At 39.6% G+C, this 19,927-nt stretch overlaps 2 protein-coding genes across 3 annotated transcripts in view; both read right to left on the bottom strand.

Annotated features, from left to right (window-relative positions):
- Nucleotides 1-3,748, bottom strand: part of LOC145424323 (uncharacterized) — an 86,504-nt gene extending 82,756 nt beyond the window's left edge. For both annotated transcript variants that reach the window (XM_080297522.1, XM_080297520.1), the window contains exon 1: nt 1,348-3,748. The gene's annotated coding sequence lies outside the window, so the exon portion shown is untranslated. The remainder of the gene's footprint in view (nt 1-1,347) is intronic.
- LOC113011576 (protein NLRC3-like) overlaps nt 1-19,927 on the bottom strand; it is a 471,371-nt gene that overhangs the window by 116,777 nt on the left and 334,667 nt on the right. The gene's annotated exons all lie outside the window — the stretch shown is intronic.

Raw genomic sequence — 19,927 nt, 5'->3', positions numbered from 1 at the left:
CATCCTCCTATCTCTATCCTGGTTGCAGCAGGGCTGGGAAATAACCCTGAAGTGATAGGTTACCAGGCAGGGTACACCCTGGACAGCTCACCAGTCTATCAGATAGAAACACACAGCCGTTTACATTCATGGATAATTTAGCCCAGGACCTTCTTACTGTGGAGCAACAGCACTAACCAGCATGCCAACAATGGAGGAAATACAGGAAAGCTATGATTTCCTGTATTTGAGGCAGAATTCTTTTGTTCTTGCCCTTGACAGGTTAATCCACAATAAATAGCAACAGCATGCATGTGGTGTGTGTGTCGTTGTCTGCCTCTTATAACTCCAGTGATTTTCCTGTAGTTTGAAATCTTATGCGGTGTTGACACAATAATTTGTTGTAAACCAGGAAATCCCCAACTGTGGTAGAAAGCACAGCTTAGCCTTAGCAAATGTTCAAAGAAAAGTCGTCACTTCCTGATTTCTGCTTCACTGATAAATATTGTCACACTGGGGTTTTTGCAAATGATATCAGTGAGCACTGTGTGGCAGCTGGAGTCAGACAACTGAAGCTCCCACAATCAAGACCACAAACAGCTTTCAAAGGAGATTTGAAGCTTTTCTGGCAGCAAGCTTCATGATTTATGGGACTGGAACTGGAACAGAAACTACCTGATCACCAATGGTGAGCTGGCATGGAATTATTTTTATGACATTTTATCAAAGTTATAAATAAGCATGCCCATTAACACATAGTGAGTGAGCATGTTGTCTTCCCACGCAGTGAACAGCGGATGCTAATGTTTTTGTCACTTTTTACAGAGTCAAACTCAAAGTAAGGTCAGTGCTTCCACGCTTTAAACGCTGCACGCTCACACTCTCTCCACACTCGATAGATTATCCATTGTTCATCTGCACACAGCTGCGGTTTTAGTAACGCAGTAACGCAGCGTGCTTACGGGAAAGTAACAGTAATCTAATTACCTTTTTTGCAATAGTAATCCCTCACTTTACTCGTTTCTTGAAAAAAGTAATCGGATTACTGCCCATCTCTGGTTGGAGCTGTGCACTTGTGGGTTCCACCTTGTGTACACGTTTATCTTTGCTGTGTGTACTTGTACCTCTGAGTGGAAGCTGAACTCTTGAGTTCGAGTATCGAAGCATCAGCTGTGACGTTAAAGTCCAAACAGCTCGTTCATTTGACGTGCAAATGAACGAAGGTAACGCCGTTTTCATGTGGATGTGTCACTGAGACACTTTCCACATCCACAGCTCACAAAATGGGAAAACTATAGAAGTATAACAATGAAGAAGTTACTATGTTACGGGTCCCAAGGATGAAGACCTCGATGACAAATATGTTACCTGTAAAAGCAGGTGAAGAGCAGAGTAAGGAAGACACGATGCGTCTCTGCTTTCCTCCAGAACGTGTCTGAGTCTGATTTATTTCACACAAATAAATGCTATAAAACACTAAACATGAGCTTTCAATATACTGTTCAGCTGGTTCCTCATTCACATCAATTACATTTACTTATTTCACAACATCAGTGAAATATACTCTTTTTAACTGGTTCAGTTTCTCAAGTTCACACTTCTTTCCATAACAGCTACATCCTTTTATCATATCAATAAACACATCACATTGTCTTCTGCAGTGTCTTACTGGCTAAACAGTTCTATTCAATAACAGCATTGGTAAATACATTACATTTGTTCCCTCCAGTAATTTACTGGCAAAATCACTATTTAGTGCATCATGAAACACAGCTTGTTGAATCAACCCATGAATGCCTCTGTTAGCTACACAGAGTTGCTCAGAGTGCTTGTGTTACACTAGCTAATCTACTCAGTCACTTTAACAGAACTATTAACATTCACATCTCACAGAACTGATTTGATTGGAGCATTACAACACGTTTGCACAGAGCATAGGAGCGCACTGACTCTGCTTCACGAGCGCTCCACCTAACGAGCGGGCTCGCGGTGCGGTCGCGCGGGACACTCCTCTGGTTTTCTCCCGTGTTTACATATAAATAACTTTGGCGGACCGCCTTAACTCTCCCATTCACATTAACGTGGGTAACCATGGTGACAATAAACAACATTTTCGGTGCGAGCACCGTGTACCGACCTGTAAAAGCAGGTGAAGAGCAGAGTAAGGAAGACACGATGCGTCTCTGCTTTCTTCCAGAACGTGTCTGAGGAAGCAGCGGAAGGTGGGCTCCACTTACTGCTCCCCGAAACCCCGGAGCAAGCACCAAAGTTCCGCCCTCACTGCTTTCTAACATAAAATGAATCCCTGTTACATGGATTTTCTATCCTCTTAAAGAAACTGAAAATAAATACATATAGCAATGAAAAATGTCCCGTTACATGAGTGTTTTACACAAAATAATATTCATGTGGTCATTCCCTCACAGGGGTGCCACAACTACACTGCTGTTTTGACAGAGACACAGTGTGTTTATCTAACTTGGCTGAAGCCAAAGTTCTCCAGACAAATTCAGTCTGTTTCTGCCAAGTGTGAACTCACTGGATGAGCGCCAGATACACAGAATCAAAAAGGGATAAATTACTTTTCTTATGTCATGTTCCCGTCACAAACTGGCTCAAGGAGAGGGGAAGCAGGAGTCCACAGATGAAATGTTCCTATAAATAAAGTGGAATTTATTCAAACTTTACCAAAACTTCAACACATCAAATACAAGCAGTTCAGCAGGGAGTGGATGTGTGTTGCATGTGCCAGGTGGATGCAGAGAGAGGCCAGGGCCACGTTCAAACCTGAACACGCTGCACAGTGTTTTGTTCCATTTGTTAGGGATGAATGAAATGCTTCCTTGAAAGGATGTGTGCAGTCACCAGTGGGCGTGGAAGCATGTGCGCCCTCATTTGGTGGGTGTGCAAGAAAAGTCATCCTGTCACACAGCAATGCCTACATAAATCACACCACTCTGCTTAAAATAATAATGTTTAGTGAAGCAGGTGAAGCAAAGGGCTGCTTTTAATAGGCTGGGAGACCCAGGTGTGCTGCTTTAGCTGCTGAGCCTCTTATGACAGAACAGCGGAGAGTGGTAAGAAGGGAGGAGGGGGTCTGGCTGTGTTTGTGAACGATAGATGGTGTAACTCTGGGCATTTCTCTATCAAAGAGACGCTATGCTGTAAGGACATTGAGCTGCTAGCGGTTAGCATGAGACCGTACTATCTACCACGAGAGTTTACACACGTGATTATGATAGCTGTGTATGTCCCGCCCTCTGCTAACGCTGCAGCAGCCTGTGAGGTCCTGCACACTGTAACCAGCAGACTCCAAACACAGCACCCTCAGGCCCTTTTCCTGATCTCTGGGGACTTTAAAGATGATGTAACCATTTAATTATGGTTACATAATTAATTATGTAATTAATTATGCAAAATGCAAAACGCTCAGCTGTGTCTCCAATCAAAGCTCTGTAACTTCAGAGGTGATGTTCATATGTTGACTAATGGTTTTCTTTCATTTTTGATGTACTGCAGAATATTTGTATAAAATCCAGGCCAGGAAAATCTCCTTCATGTGTTTCTGTGTTTTGTCTTCAGCTACGTTGACACAAAGGCCTCTGCTGTGACGCTCACACCTTTGATAAAGTCTGGAGAGTGTCAGCTTCCTGTTTATAGATACAAAAATATGTAATGTTGTGAACTCTGTCCGCAGCGGCGCAAGAAAAAGGAGAATTACGGGAAGCACTCACAACAGGTAAAATCAAAATAACAAAGTAAAGTACGATAAAATAAAAACAACAAAAGAACAACACAATATACTTCCCCGTACTGTTACTGCTAACCTCTGTTAACCTAGTAACTCTTACCTTCTAACTGACAGCTGGTCAATAAACGAGCTCCATAAACGCTCCATATTCACCTTTACATGGAATATAAAGGGAAAAGAAGAAACACAGTGCTGTGTCAGCGTTAGACATATAGATATATCCTTGCTTTTAATACATTTGAAGGTGGGTGGGAGAGGTGCTTCTCCGCGTAGTCTACGGTCTCTTTGGGATCGCTAAAGCTTTTCCTCACATCACCATGGCTCACTAACAGCTTTGCAGGGTATAGCAGTCTGTACCTGACGCCGGTCATCCCACGTAGTCTTCCTCTCATATTTGCAAATGCGGCTCTGCGTTTCCAACAGAGGGAGAGAAATCTGGGAGGATGTTTATTTTAAAAACCCTTATACATCAGGTTCTTGTTCTCTGCAGCTTTCAGCAGAATCTCCTCACCAATGTGGTAGTAGTGCAATCTCAAGATGATGGGCCGAGGAAGATGACTTTGTTTGGGACGCTGGCGATTCGCTCTATGTGCTCGATCGATGAGTGGCTTCTCCTCGAGAGATAGCGCCTCCGCCAACAGGTGTGAACCAACTCAGTCATCTTGGGTCCCTCTGTGCCTTCTGGTATTCCTGCAGTTCTTAAATGATTCCTCCTGGAGTGCCTCAAGAGCTCCACATCTCTCATCTAACTTCTTTACCTCCGCAGACAAACGCTCCACAGTGGCCTGGAGAGTGGCGATGGTGTCAGAGTGGTTCGAGGCACAGTCCTGCAGTTCAGTCAAAGTGTTATCATGCCTGGCCACGTCGCTTTTTATGTCCGAAATTGAGGGCTGGATGCTCTGGTTCAAGGATGATATCTCGCCTCCTATGGTGGTAGAAATCTCTAATATGCAAGTGTCCAGTGCTAGTTAGTTAGTTCTAGTTCTAGTGGTTAGTGGGGCTTTATTTGATGATTCTAGTGTGTGTTACATTGTTGTCATATTGTTGAGTCGCAGAGCTGTACAGTGTTACAGTTTCTGTAGAGTCTGGTATAAGGAACTCAGATCCCTCTGTGAATAATGTTCACTGAAACTGATCTGTAGTTAATGAACTAGTCAGGATTTACACTAGAGAATGTTTCTGCCATTACATGGCCTGTATTTGTAGAGCGCTTTACTCGTCCCTAAGGACCCCAAAGTGCTTTTTTGCCCAAGGACACAACGACCGAGACTGTCCGAGCCGGGGCTCGAACCGGCAACCTTCCGATTACAAGACGAGCTGCCAACTCTTGAGCCACGATCGGCCCACATATTGTTGTCTTTTGTTGCAGACACCAAGTGTTGAGATCCTGTCTCAACCTCCTACATTCTTCCAGTGGGTTACACATTATTTTTTGTATTTGGAATCAAATATATGTGTCAGTTGGGCCTAGTGCAGGGGTCAGCAACCTTTAACACCCAAAGAGCCTTTTGGACCCGGTTTCCACGCAAAGGGTCAGGGTTCGGGAAAACACTGGGAGCCGCAAATACTTTGTGACATCTAAAATGAAGATAACACTGTGTATATTGTTTTTACCTTTATGCTTTGTGTGAACAACTACAGTGTGTTGCTTATGAAATCCATGAAGTGCTACAGAGAAAATTACATTTGATTTATGTAATGAACACATTTTGAGCTCTTAAAGAAATATAACAAAGGAAAGCTGAACTCCAATGATCCATGTAGCAAACACAAACTGTTATATCGCCTTTGGGCTTTTGGAGCCTTGACCTGACTTTTAAAAAATAATTGGAAAAAAGCTCTATGCTGCTACAAAATGAAAAATAGATGTTTGCAAAATTCTGCCCAAGTATGTATTTTACCTGGTTACTGTGTGTGGCGGGTGTGGTCTGTAGCGCCGCTGCAGGGGAGGCGGACGCACCTGAGCGGCACCCGCAATCACGCCTCGCTGCCTTAAAGTCTCTGCTCTCTCTGCTGTTGTTGGTGTGTGTCGGGCTGTGCGCTGCAAAGCTACAGCCGGCTGTGTGCGCACAGCAACCGTGTGTGTAAAGTGGTCAATAAAGAGATGCTGAAAAGCGCGTTCATGCAAACATCGTCGGGTCTGCCGTGATATGTTTACAACGGGACTTCTGCTCCTGAACCTCTGCGCACAGCGTCTGCAGGTCGGGGCTGTACGAAGTCACTTTATCTCTACAGGACTGTAAGCTGTCGTCTGTGAGGCGTCAGCGTGTTTGCTTTAACACAGTTCACGGTGGAGAACAGCTGCTGACATAATGTGGATCCAAGATCCATAACTGGCCTACCTGGGGCTGAAAGTCTCCATAAATGCAGGCGTTTCGGCGGCTACGCCGGCTTCCACGAGTGTGACGCTTATTTTGAGAAAATAATAGAATATAAATGTATTTTTATATTTCAATATCACAATAATCTTCCAATGTAGAACTACAAGTTAAAAAAGAAGTAACATAAATCAAATCCACTTCAGCTAAATACTTCTCATTTATTTCCATCTTACATGCTGTGACTGCAGCCATTCCCACATCTCTGTGAATGGGACTCATGGACATGGATCAGTGGTTGTTGATCAATGGTCCTGAGAATCTGCATAATTAAGATGAAGGAACGGAGCTCCCAGCCCATCGTTCCTGCAGCTGCTTTCAGTCTTTATGCAAATGTCCTGTTTGTAAGACTGAAACCTGCAGCTGAGACTGAAGACGTCACCTGATGATGACGACACGTTTCTCCCACAAAACGCTGCGTCCAGATGAACAGAAGCAACAGACTCACTTTCCTGGATGATTGAGATGCATCAAGACTTCATTGTGTGTTACTTCTCATTCAGCACAGACACATTATTCCTGTTAGGTCATGTCAGCTGTCACTCAGTACAAGCACAACTGTGAACAACACAAACTTCTCTTCAATGTGTCACAGAAACACTAAGTGTGAGAGCCTGTATGACACACAGGACAGACTGTAAGCTCTGCTGGCTGCACAGCACTTTGTAGCAGTTTTCCAACATGTCCTCCACCCGTGATGTCAGTGGTGGGACCCCAGTCACAGCACTCAGCACCACCTCCTTTAAATGGATTTTATAGCAGTTCCTCCCGTTACTCGGTGCAACGCTTCTTAAATGTGTTTTTGCAGGATAAAACACAGCAGGTGGTGTAGAGAGGACGTCAGCTGACGGAGCAGAGGGAGGCAGACTGTGGATAAATGACAGAGTGAGAGGAGAGCAACCATGACAGAAGCACAGGTGTGGCAGATAGAAGTGGCTTTATAGACACTTATTGTCAGTCCTCGTGCATGCTGTGGAAATAAGTGTCTGTGTCATGAGGTGACATGTGAGCTTATCTTTGGTCAATAAAGCTGAACGACCAGTTTTCACTTTGCTTGTTACGCTTGTTTAGTGACGTCTGGGTTTCTGTGGAGCCCGAATTTTGATGAGTTCTGGTGAAATCATCTGAGATCATCTGAGCATCGGTGAAGAGTCAGCAGAGAAAGTGTGGGACAGAAGTTTGCTTTGGACACATGGACTGAAATCAAAAAGTAACAAACAGGATTTCCAATGGACAGTATGGAGAAGTGAAAGTACACAAAGGCTGTGCTGGAACACGTGTGTTACACTTTTTGACAGCTGAGAACAAAACACAATATTTTGCATCATCTCTGCAGTGTCTCTTCTTTCCTCTGCTGTTGTGCTTTTAGCTCCAAACTGTTTCAAATGGTTTGTCAGCAAGCTGACCTCTGACCTCTGCAGTACTAACTCCTGACCCGTACAAAGAGCGGGCGTTTCTGACCTTTGACCTGCAGCTGTATGTCTCTCAGTCTCAGTTCTTCTCTCCGTCACTGATGGAGCAGGTGTAGTTGCTGCTGACAGTCAGTCGTTTGTTTTCTCAGAGTGAGGCTGAAGTCTGAACTGTTCAGAGCATCAGGTCTCATCAACGTGCGCTGCTGTAACGCCGCTTTGTCCTCTGAGATCACCAGGTATGAAACCTGAGTGCTGACAGAGCAGCATGTTCCCCCTCATTCACCTCCACCACCACAGCCAAGGCATGCTGGGAAACTGAGGACACACAGACGGAGAACTGAAGTGTCTGCTGTGTGTTCATCTCAGAGTCCTCACAGGTGACACATTAGCTCCAGAACACCAAGCCAGGTGTTTGAAGCCTGACAGGGATTCTTCCCATCCAGAGGGAGGATTTAGCTGCACAACAATGAACATTAGTGTGTAGTTTAGAAACACAGACTGTGCCTGCACTGCATCTAGTGAAGAAAAGTGTTACTGCCAGAGAACCAGGCTCCTTTAAAGCAGCTGATATTAAGGTTGAAAAATCAACAATAAGCTGATGTAATCAACGTTTCACAAAATGGTCAGCAGCTAAAATCTGGAGCCGTTCTTTGGTGGTAATTAACAGTTTGTTCTTGTTAGCTAATTATGTCATTAAAGGTAGCAGCAGAAGCCTTGTGTTGAAAGCCCATTCACTCACACATTCACACAGTATGTGTGTGTCTGTGTTACACTGTGGACATCCCTTCTGTTGGAGCGCCATCTTGTGGCAGGTTTAAGAAATGTTCTTCTTGTAAATCCAAACTGATGCACCTCCATAGCAGACTGTGGAGGCTTTCAGTGACATGAAGACTTGATTTATACTGTCATATTCTCCTGTTACACAAAGCACAGCACGCTGAACATGGATGAACTGAAACTCCCAGCATCTGACTGAGGAAAAGCACAAATCATTCTCACACTGACTCCTGCTTGATTTTAGATTTGCTTTCAAATCCTCACACTTTCATATGAAGCACTAAATGGGCTCCAGACTGTTTATCTCAGCTTCCTGTCAAACACACTGCTGCTCACACCGAGGCTCAGTTTACTCCTCCAGCCTGGCTTAACCTGCTGTCTGTTAAAAACAGTCCCACACTCCTCTGTTTAATCCTTCTGATCAGACTCTTTGATTTTGTATTGTTTTTACCTGAAGTTGTGTTTTTGACATGGTTCTGTCTGTGAAATAAAGCTCACACACACACTGCTACAGTCCTTCATACACTTAGAAACGAAGCTGCTCCTTTCCTCAGTGCTGACACATAAAGAAGAGTTGCTTTTATATCCAACACGTCTCTGTTCCAGAAAACAGCTTCAGCAGCCTCTGAGTCTGAACTTGGAGTTGGTTATAAGCCACAGGCCTGTGTGCACAGCAATGAGGAAATATAATGCAGTAAGTGAAACATGGATGTGTGGAACAGATTATCCCAAAGGTTGATTCTGTTCATCTGGACGTTCTCAGTGAAACATTTGGTCTCTCGGTCAGGTGACTCCTTTAGTCTCAGCTGACTGCAGCTTTCCAAACCTTTGTCACTGGATCACTCACTTCATCTCCAACGTGTCCCTGACACAGACAGCTGGAGCCGTTACAGCAAAATCATTGATCATCGTTTTTAGAACATTAGCTGGTGTTGGTGGGCAGGCTAGCAGTGCTAATTGTTAGCACTAGTTCTGCTGCTCTCCCTTTGTCTCTGTTATTGTTGGTCTTTAGTGAACAATAGAAAGTGTCTTCATGAGACTGTTGCCTAATGTTCAAATGTAGATAACACCACCTGCACCAACCTGTTACACAGCACAACCCTCTGGTGTAGCTTTGCCCATACGGTAAAAAAATATATTTTAAAATACATTTTAAAATATATTTATATATTTAAAATGTATTTTAGCACATATATTTTTTGGCCATTTTTTGTATATTTTGAAATATATTAATAAAATATATTTCAAAATACAATTTAAATGTATTTAAAATCATTCAAAAAAATATAAATTTAACCCTTCATATATTTCTAAGAAAACACATTCACATGTAACATCTGAAAGAAATCTTTATTTGATGTTTAAAACATACATATAGCATATCAATCAAGCAAGGAATATTCATTTTATAAGTTTATTCTCATTACATACTTAAACATTCTAAAAGAAACACACACACATATACATATATGTGTGTGTATATATATATATATATATATACACACATATATGTATATGTGTGTATATATATATATATATATATACACACATATACATATATGTGTGTATATATATATATATATATATATATATATATATATATATATATATATATATATATATATACATATATATATATATATATATATATATATATATATATATATATATATATATATATATATATATATATATATATATATATATATATATATATATATATATATATATATATATATATATATATATATATATATATATATATATATATATATATATACACACATATATGTATATGTGTGTATATATATATATATATATATACACACATATACATATATGTGTGTATATATATATATATATATATATATATATATATATATATATATATATATATATATATATATATACACACAGTCTCAGTTCCCCCAGCTTTCACTGCAATCCTCAAAGCCCTTCTGGACACGCTGGGAAACCCCTTCCTTACCCCCACTGTAACAAACAAAAGTCACAGTTCTATTACTTTTATCAGAGTTAAAATAAAAATGTGATTTATGTTAGCTGGCTTCATTTAGCAAACAGATATTTCTGTTTATACAGATACAGATATTAATACAGATATATTTTACGCATAATTTACCTCTTTTTTTTTCCTAGATGGGAAGTCTATCCAGTTCACATTACAGTAATGCTAACACCCCTTTTGGTCGTCTCTCCTTACCTTCCAGCATTCATAAATCTGTTGACCTTCTTTGTCTGAGACCAACCACTACAATGCATCATCACCTATTTGTATTGGTAACTTACTTTACAACCTATTTTAATGGTTGCAAAGTAAGTTACTTGTGCTGTATGCAATTTTAGATACACAGAAAGTCTTCACTTACTATATATGGCTGTCATAGTGTCCTTATCAAGGGCAGTTCTTCACTCTGCGCCGATGTCCGTTTTGCTCTGTCCTCCTATAAAAAGCATGAACATTTGAGTGTTTGACTAGTTTTAGATTTCCAAAAATTTGATATTTGTACAACTAAACATTTGAACTACAATTATATGCTATTGAGCGATACTTTTATGGGTAATTTTTGGTAAAGAAACTGGTGACAGAGTTGTAGGCTTTTTAAAGTACTATTAGCTAACCATTTGAACTGACTTTCAAAGCTGATTACCTTTTAAATTGCTGTGGATCAAAACCTCCAGTGGGAAGGCGGCCATTAGAAGAACACGCACCATTGAACCTGAAAATAACAAAAACAAACAAAAAACAGAACAATATATAAGAGTCCGGTAGGGTAATAAATCTCTTCTGAAGCAATATAGTTATTTTGGGTGAAAAACAAAACATTCCTCTAAAATATATATACTGACATCAGCAATCAACATCATGATTGTAATTATTTCCTTTTTAGTACATCTACTGCTGTTTGCATGTGTCAAGCACTACGACTGTATCTATGCATATAAATTCACCATATATATCCAGCAAAAATGTTTTGTTATAGGAAAACAAACAAAGGCATTCAATCAGAGGTGAGAAATTAATTGGGAATATGAATTATAGGTGAACTATTCTTTACCTACTAGCAATCAAGCTTCTTTAACCAAGAAGCTTGAAATATTTGAATGTAAAATAAAATAAATAAATAAATAATAATAAAAATAACATGATGTAATTAAAATGCACAACTTACATTAAGGAAATCTGCATTTGTATCCACAGGCTAAAAGTAAAACAGTAAATGTGTTAGTAATAGTACAGGTATTTGTAAAAAAAAAAAAAAGAGGCAGTAACTGTGACGCTTCTAGTGGGATGCTAAATGCAGAGATTTATATTTACAGTATAATACTGCATGTACGGGTAGCTGTGTTGTGAACTGTAACTGAATATTAGAGAATCTCAGAGAAATTAAATGTATTTATTTTTTGAATTTATCAATCATAAAACCGTCTGTTTTGAAGGCCTGTTACGATAACGACTTTTTGCTGGTCGGTATATTGCCCCATAAACAATTGCGACAAGTTATGTCATTGTCATTTTAAGACCATTTTATGTCTTTGAATGTATAATCATAATATAACACCATAATAATGCAAGATCTACACACTTTCAATTGACAAACCAACATCTAATTCTTAAAGTATTTAGATCATTGAAATTAGGAATCAAAATATTAGATACCTTAAAAACTTGAATAAATAGTAAATTTTCTAACAAATAGAAAACAATGTTATTTAATGTTATTGTTTTGTTATCATTATATTTTATTTTTGTAAATATAATGGCACATAAATTACATCATCAACAATTATTGAGGTCATGTACATGTATTGTGTGTTAAGTCGATATATCGATTATTGTGATAGGCCTACTGTTTTGGTATCATAACGAGCTTGTCAAACATGCATGACCACTAAACAATGTCTAAGCAGTAGTATTGGTCTGAATGACAACAAACATAACTAGTGTTTTGGAAAATCTGTTAGAAAACAGTTATTTCAATAATTATGATTAGCATGTGACACAGACACCGCATAAAAAACTACAACAACAAATACTTACTTTAGGAGGATGGGGGAGGGCAGCATGAGGTTGAGACTTTGACATCTGTAAAAAACAAATTCATGTATTACAAACAAGTCACTTAAAAATACATTAATGTGGCAGACTGTTCCCTGTTCAGATGCAGTGTATAAGTACAATCAGGGCTGTCACAACAATGGGGTGGGGCCAAGTGGCTGCAACCCTAGGTACAATGTGCAGGTATATATAATTACATATAATATATGTGAATAAAGCAAGAATCTGTTTAGGTTAGTCACTGTGCTGACTGATGCTTGCTAGGTTTATATGATTGCAAACTGCACAAAAACAACAACAGCAACAACATTAATGACAATGACAAACAAAATTACTTACATTTATGTAAATCTCACATTAGGAAGATCTGCATTCGATTTCATGGGCTGAAATAAATAGGCAGAAACATTACTGCTAAAAAAAATAAAAAACAAAAACTCTAAAAAGCCTAAAAATGACTTAAAAAGCAAGGAAATGTGGAACATTGTAATTAGCGAACATTAATAAAGCATAACTGTTCTTTGTTTCTAACCTTGGTAAGTACTCTGTAGCCAGAAGGAGAGGTAGGATTTCTGTGAAAGCCAAATTAAATGTGAATAGGCTTTGATAGTTATTGAGAAGGCAGAATAATAAGAAAAGGCAAAAGTACGTCACAATATAATTAATTAAGTTACATATTTTGATTACCAAATTATGGAAGCATGGAGCTGCCACCCAGGCAAAAGAAAAATAGAGCTGTATCACGTTATGACGTGAAATGTTTATTGTTCTAACATTATGCTTTTCATGTTTGTATAATATAATATCACGTTATTATAATATACATAATTGTCACGTTCGCACAATATTGTACGGACGTGATAATTTTGTACATTTTTCGTACAATGTTGTTCAAACATGTTGTTCAAACATGATAGTATATTGTTAGAACGATAAACTTTTCATGTTATTACGTGATATACTTATATTTCTCTTTTGCCTGGGTGGCAGCTCTACGCTTCCGTTCCAAATAAGCGAGAATAAAGTAATATTATATGGGAAAAGGCACCTGCTAGCTTGATGATGGAGGCTTCTTAGACTGGTCACCCGCCTTGGCTTCTTGTCGCCACTCCACGAAATAAAGGTCCGTTTCCTCCATGCCGGCTAATTATTCATCCTCATTAAAATCTCGTATATGTTCAGTTGGCAGAATTGAGAATTTTACATCTTCCAACCACTTAATTAACGCGAACATAATCGGCTTGTTTCTTCCCGTCTCCTGTATCCGGCCGTTCCTCTCGCTGTCAAATTTCGCGCCTCAGAGACGTCGTTATTTTTCAAAAAAAAAAAAAAAGAAGAAAGAAAGAAAGAAAGAAACAGCAACAACTACTAAAGAGAGTTTTTGCACGTTCATTGCACATTTGTGGGAATGTTTAAATATTTAATTTTTATTAATTACTTTTCATTATATCTTTATTTTTTAAACCACCGTGGCAATGCGCATGCGCATACACTCCTGCACGCAAAGGGCTTTGGAGTTGACGTAATGTCGCAATGCATTGTGGGAGCGCAGCACCATCTTGGCAGGTCACGAATCAAAACAAGTTTGCTACGAACCATTCTGAAACGTAGCTCAAAAGAAAATGACGGTATAGAGACAGATTCTGTCCAGATGCAAAGAGACGGTACTTGATTGTTGAAATGTGGACCCGTATGAAATATAGCCGTGGAGTAGAAACCCTGAAGACCAAACCGCTATTGACTTAGCATGATCTACTCTCATACCTTGTCTGTGGAGTCAGAGCATACACGGCGCACCAATTTCGCAATTATAAATCTCTGGAGGCGCACATCCAATTCACCAAGGACTGGGTACAAGATTTGGCTATTTTTAAGCCTCCACGTTGTGAGTACGCCGTCATTCAAGCAAAGGTAAGTCAGCTTGAGTACTGCGAGTAAAATGCGTTTGATTCCCCCCAGCATTCAAATTAGTGCTAGCAAAAATTCATTCGTGAGGGGGAAATTACAGTGAGAACATGTAGAGGCTCTGTTAGAGGGATAACATAGTGAGTTCAGTGCATTGATGTGACATTGTCCTGAAGGATTTAGTTATTCTTTATGGTTAAAGAAATTGCCCTAATTAATTCATATTTATTATAAATAATCCTAATTACACATCTTGCTTCCTTGTTTGTGTCCTGTGTCACTAAAAATACATTCTGTTTTAGTTTTATACATTGATTAATGACCTGCAGAATCTCCTTGTCATATTAGGTGTCCATAATTGTCACTTAAAGTTGAACTTTATGTTTTCTCCCTCTTGAAAGTGATTACATCCTTGCATTACATACTTTAGGTTCATTTTTTGCTGATAGGTTTCTAAAAAGAAACATGCAGATTTAGAATATAACATGCAGCGTTCTATAGATGGATACATAAAAACACTTTATTTGTTACATTTATGATAAATGGATTTGAAAGTAAATAAAACACATTTGTGTCGGCCTTGGCTTATTAAAGTTCTTGTCTTTAAATGAACTTTGTCTGTGTGTGTTTCAGGTCCTGCACTCTTAAAGACTGAATTGCAGCATTGCAGCCACAGGTCATTGTGAGCATCACAGGGAAGGTTGAAGCCGCCCACTGCAGCTGTATGGCTAGAGTCGTGGAGACTTGCAGCCATGTCACTGCTCTTCTGTTTAATGTAGAAGCAACAGTGAGGATCTGTGGCACAAGGACTGTTACAGATGAACCTGCATACTGGGTTTTGCTGGGTAATATGACCAAGATACAGCCAGAGGTTGGCCATAAGATAGACTTCTCCTCTTCAGCTGCCCAAAAAAAAGGTTCTTGATCAAAACATAGACAGACCATCTGTAGTGACAGGTAAAAGAAGCCATCCTCAAAAAAGAAAAGTTCCACCTGCTACTGTGGAGGAGTTGGATCAACTGATGGGACAATATTTTTCCAAGCATAGTTCTGTTCTGAATAACCCATAGTGTTTTAATTTAGGGGGCCATGTAAATACTTTGCATTTACTGAATATGTACTTACTAAATACCACTGTTCAAAAGTTGAATAAAGAAACAAAGAAATGTTTGCCTATTTTTAATTAAAAGCACTTTGTAGAACATCACATCAGTTACAATGTAGAAAAAATGTTATGTATAGTTTACAAATGACAAAATGTTCACATAAAATCATGACAGCATTTGTATAATATCACCCACTACTAGCATTCTGTAATTTACTGTCTCTTTTGAAAACTTATCACTACATAAACAGCACAAGACTTAAAAGTATTTAACAAGAGCATTTTTCCCTGGTTTTACTACCACACTGGGGCACATGTTCACCAAAACGCAGCAAACCTTTGCCATCTTATCCAGGAAGGTCACCTTTTAACCCTCACATGGAAGAAGTAATCTGATTGGCATGGTGGTATGTAGCATGTAGTTTGAAGCAGGGATTTCGTAGTGCCCCATGTGTAGTGTTGGAACCCAGTCAGGATTTGTTTCATTCATTTCATAGGCTGGTTTGTTGCAATAATGCCAAATAATTAGCAACTCTATAAATAGAAGGTAGTTCTGCATGTTTGTTCTAAGTTTGTGCTATGATCTCAGAGCGCATTGAAAATAAAATTAACAGGCTATAAATAATAATATGAACTTATTTAGAACTTACCTGAATGAAAATACTGGAGCACACCAACAGATATCTGTGGCTGGTAGAGAACTGAATATCAGCTCGTCTCGCAGCTGCTATCCAGGCTAGACGCCTTCTTTTGGTAACATCCAACACATAAGCTCCCTCATGATGTTTCCAGGTGAGGAAACAATGAAAAGAGAGCCTGTTTTCAAGCTTATTCCTTTGTCGGTAGTGCAATCTAACATTACAACCGACCACACAGCAAGCATTTGTTTGGCCTGCTAATATGGCGCCTTGACCAAAAATCCTGGCTACGCCCCATCCCGTAAGATCACGCTCCAGAGCCCTATTAACGTACGGATCTAGAAAGAAGACGCTGCATTTTTAACTCTGAGGGAGATGGAGAATGAGCCTATTTCCAAAACAGTGGAGTGTGTTCCTTTAAGTACTAAATTGTATATATTGTCAAAAACTAAAGTGTACATAGCAGTTGTTGTATCTTGTTTACTGTATCACTGACAGATAATTTCAAAGTCAATGAACGCTACATTATAGTGAGATATTGTGTAATGTGAAATACTGTAAGCAAATAAATAAACAACCTAATTCGTGATAGACCTTTGACTCTGTTTTGTTTGAATCCAACAGTTTTTTGCAGATGTGCATAAAACATGTTACTTTTAGTATTGTTATCATTATCATCATTATTGCACTAAATATATTTTAAATAAAGGATACTTTGATATACATTCTACTGTAAGGTTGGAAATGTATTTTCTTCACCCTAAAATATGTTTTGAAATGTATTTTGGTTTGAAAGAAATATATTTTCAATTTCAAAAATATATTTTTTTGGAGCATCACAAATACAAAATATATTTACCATATATTTGAAATATATTTTGGCCAGGAAAAATGTATTTTTTTACCGTATGGGTTTGCTGCTGCTGACTTTGAAAATCACACCAAACATGGAATCAAATATATCGACTCAGCTTAGACTACAGAGAAGCTCGGCACTGCTCACAAAACTCAACACAAAAGGCTTTTTAAAGACAACAATCACTTTGACAGACACACAAACACGACTGAGTACAGAGCAGCTGCTGGTTTGAAGCCACAGAAATGTTCAAATGTTTAAACACACTGCAGCGTTGCAGCCGTGATGCATTTGTGCTGCTAAGGCCACACACTTCAGCTGCCTTACATTTTAGTACCAGTTCATCTCTGACCATGGCAGCACAGTCTTTCCAGTACAGTGATGTTGGTGGGGACAGTGGGGACTGATTGTTCATTGGCTGTAAGCCGGTCACATGGACGTTTAACTGGTGCTTTGATTGCTCTGTAGTCTGTTGTGCCTGTGAGCTGCTCCTAAAATGAGACAGATTATAATTGTCACCATTCTGTTAATGACTCTTATTATGTGCGCTCTCCTCCACTGTCACACTAAACACATTAAACCTTTATTTTGGTGTAAAGTCAGGATTTATTGGCTCTTCTTAAAAGCGTCATGAAGTGCAAAACTCAGCAAACATTATACAAAAGTAGATTTAGAAGCTGAACAGAACTGAAAACATTTAAAGTGACAGTCAGCACAAATCCAGCTGACATCTCCATCCAACCCAAGTCTTCATTTAAAGTCATTATAACTGTGACACACGTTTGTTACAGTATTAATCCTGCCTGATGCTGCAGGGCCAACATCATGAAACAGGCTCAGCATTTATTTCCATTATGAAACTTTATCATTAAAAACAAACCATTGTTCTGCAGTCGTCCCAGGACTGTCGGTCAAACGTTCTCTCCACATGTTTAAGGCTGAGCTCACTTTATCGTCTGCCTGAAGGAGGAAAGCAGATGTTACTAAACATCACAATAAAACATATGAAATGGGTGCACATGAGGAACGTCTGCACTGTTAAAGCCATGCAAACATCTTCACACATGAAGCAGCAACACCTCTCAGTTTAGCAGCAGCTGGTAAAAGCCACAGTGATCCTGGAGCCTCCCTGAAGGACTCGTTCATCAGTAACTGTCAGGAGGACGATTAAACCTGCTGCACACGTCCTGTAGTTACACACTCGGGAGGAAAGACGACGTCCTCGCTCTGCAACATGATCTGTGTTTCATCCAGGACGCTCAAACACAGACTGGTTTCCAAATATTAGACGCACTGGTTCTTCATGCGTTTCTACCTGAGCACTCAGAGTCATTTCTACAACAGGCCTCCTTCACCTGCTGGTGCCTCTGTTTCTGTGTTTGGCTGTTTCCATCAGTGCCTGATGTTTGTGATCTTTGATCTGTTCTGAAGTCTCTCTTTGTAACACAAATGTTGTTTGGCTTCTTTTGCAAACAAGGCAAAAGAACTTTAATGGATTCATTTGCTGATCTTACTTTTCTGATGCAAAGCCGTCCTTTCAACGCTTTAGAAAGAAAACCAAACAATGTTTTTAAAACTTTCCCAAAATGTAAAAGCTATTAAAACCATAAACTTCTGCTCCTTGATCATGTGATTCTTCTTCTAGACTGTCTGTAATTGTTATTGCTGATTGTCAATAAAGTTGTTTTTTATAAGTTATGTTGTAAAGGAAGCTTGTGGCGAGGGAGGAGGGGCGACTAAAAGCAGGTTCATATAGTGGGAAAGTCCTCAGGTCATGTGAGGATATTTACTGATGCGTCAACACTGTCAGATAAAAGAACGGCTGCTGCATTTGTTCTCCCACAAATAAGTTTGGTGATGAGTAAAAGAATTACAGATGATGTGGCAGTTTATACTGGGAGCTGGTAGTGATGTTACTGGCTTGAACTGGGTGGAGGACGCACTAATATGGAGGTATGTGGTTTGCTGGGACTCTAGCAGCGTGCTAGTGAGCACAGGTGATATGTCTTCAGACTCTAGGCAACATATTGTTTTTGATATACTTCATTTACTGTATAGAATCAAACACAGAGGGATAGAAGTGGATTTCTTATGGCTCCCTGTGAATATCGGTGTTGATGCAATGAACAGGACGATAAGTTTAAAAAGGTGCAGCAAGAAGAAGTCGTGCAGGTTTGACTATAAAATACAGTGAAAGTGAGGTGAAGAGTATAATGAAGGTAAAGATGAAGGACGAGTGGCAGGCACACTGGGACAGAGACGGGAAAGGCAGATATTATTATACAGAAAACAGTCGTGTAGAAGAAGCTGCAGCAGAGACCAGGATGGAATCTGGAGAGTCAGAGTTGGTCACACAGGCTTGAATAGCACACTTAAAAAGGTAAACATGACACAGGAAGTGTGACTTCTGTGGACCAGAGGAGACGTTTGACGGGTTGTTAGCGTCGTCAGGATGCTGGATGGAAACGCTGTGCCTGACAGGATGATTACAGGCTGGACTTTGTCTTCCTGTTACAGATGGATCCAGGCCCTGGATGACTGCTGGACACACATGACCCACACTAGGCTGCCTTCATCCATCCTTTCCTCCTTCACTGAGACTCAGAGTCAGCATGTATGTATTTATCAGTGATTTGAATCCTTTCATTACAGAGTGAAGTTAAAGTAGACGTGTGAACACACTAATAAACACAAAGGGACACAACTACTACTCCATGATGGAAAGCTGAAGTATTACACAGCTTTATGAACCTCCTGTTATCCTGGTAGACGAGTACAGCAATAAATCTTTTACTTGAACATCTTCTGGCTCCAATAAGCTTTGAAATGTGACCATGAAGTTAGAGACACACTGACTGAAACCCACAGCTGTGACTGTGGATCACATCCACACACAGTGTAGCTGCTGTCTCTGTGTGAGCCTTTGCACTGCTGCTCGCAGCACCGTTATATCACTCAGCGCTCGCTGCTGTTATTGAATCCACTTTTTACTGTCCGTGCAATCAAGCTCCTCTGCAGAGCTAGAAAATATCTTCGAACCAGTTTATG

Source organism: Astatotilapia calliptera, chromosome 3, assembly GCF_964374335.1.
Source record: "Astatotilapia calliptera chromosome 3, fAstCal68.1, whole genome shotgun sequence".
Taxonomy (NCBI): Eukaryota; Metazoa; Chordata; class Actinopteri; order Cichliformes; family Cichlidae; genus Astatotilapia; species Astatotilapia calliptera.
The sequence above is the reverse complement of the archived record's forward strand: the minus strand, read 5'-3'. Positions and strand labels throughout refer to the sequence as shown.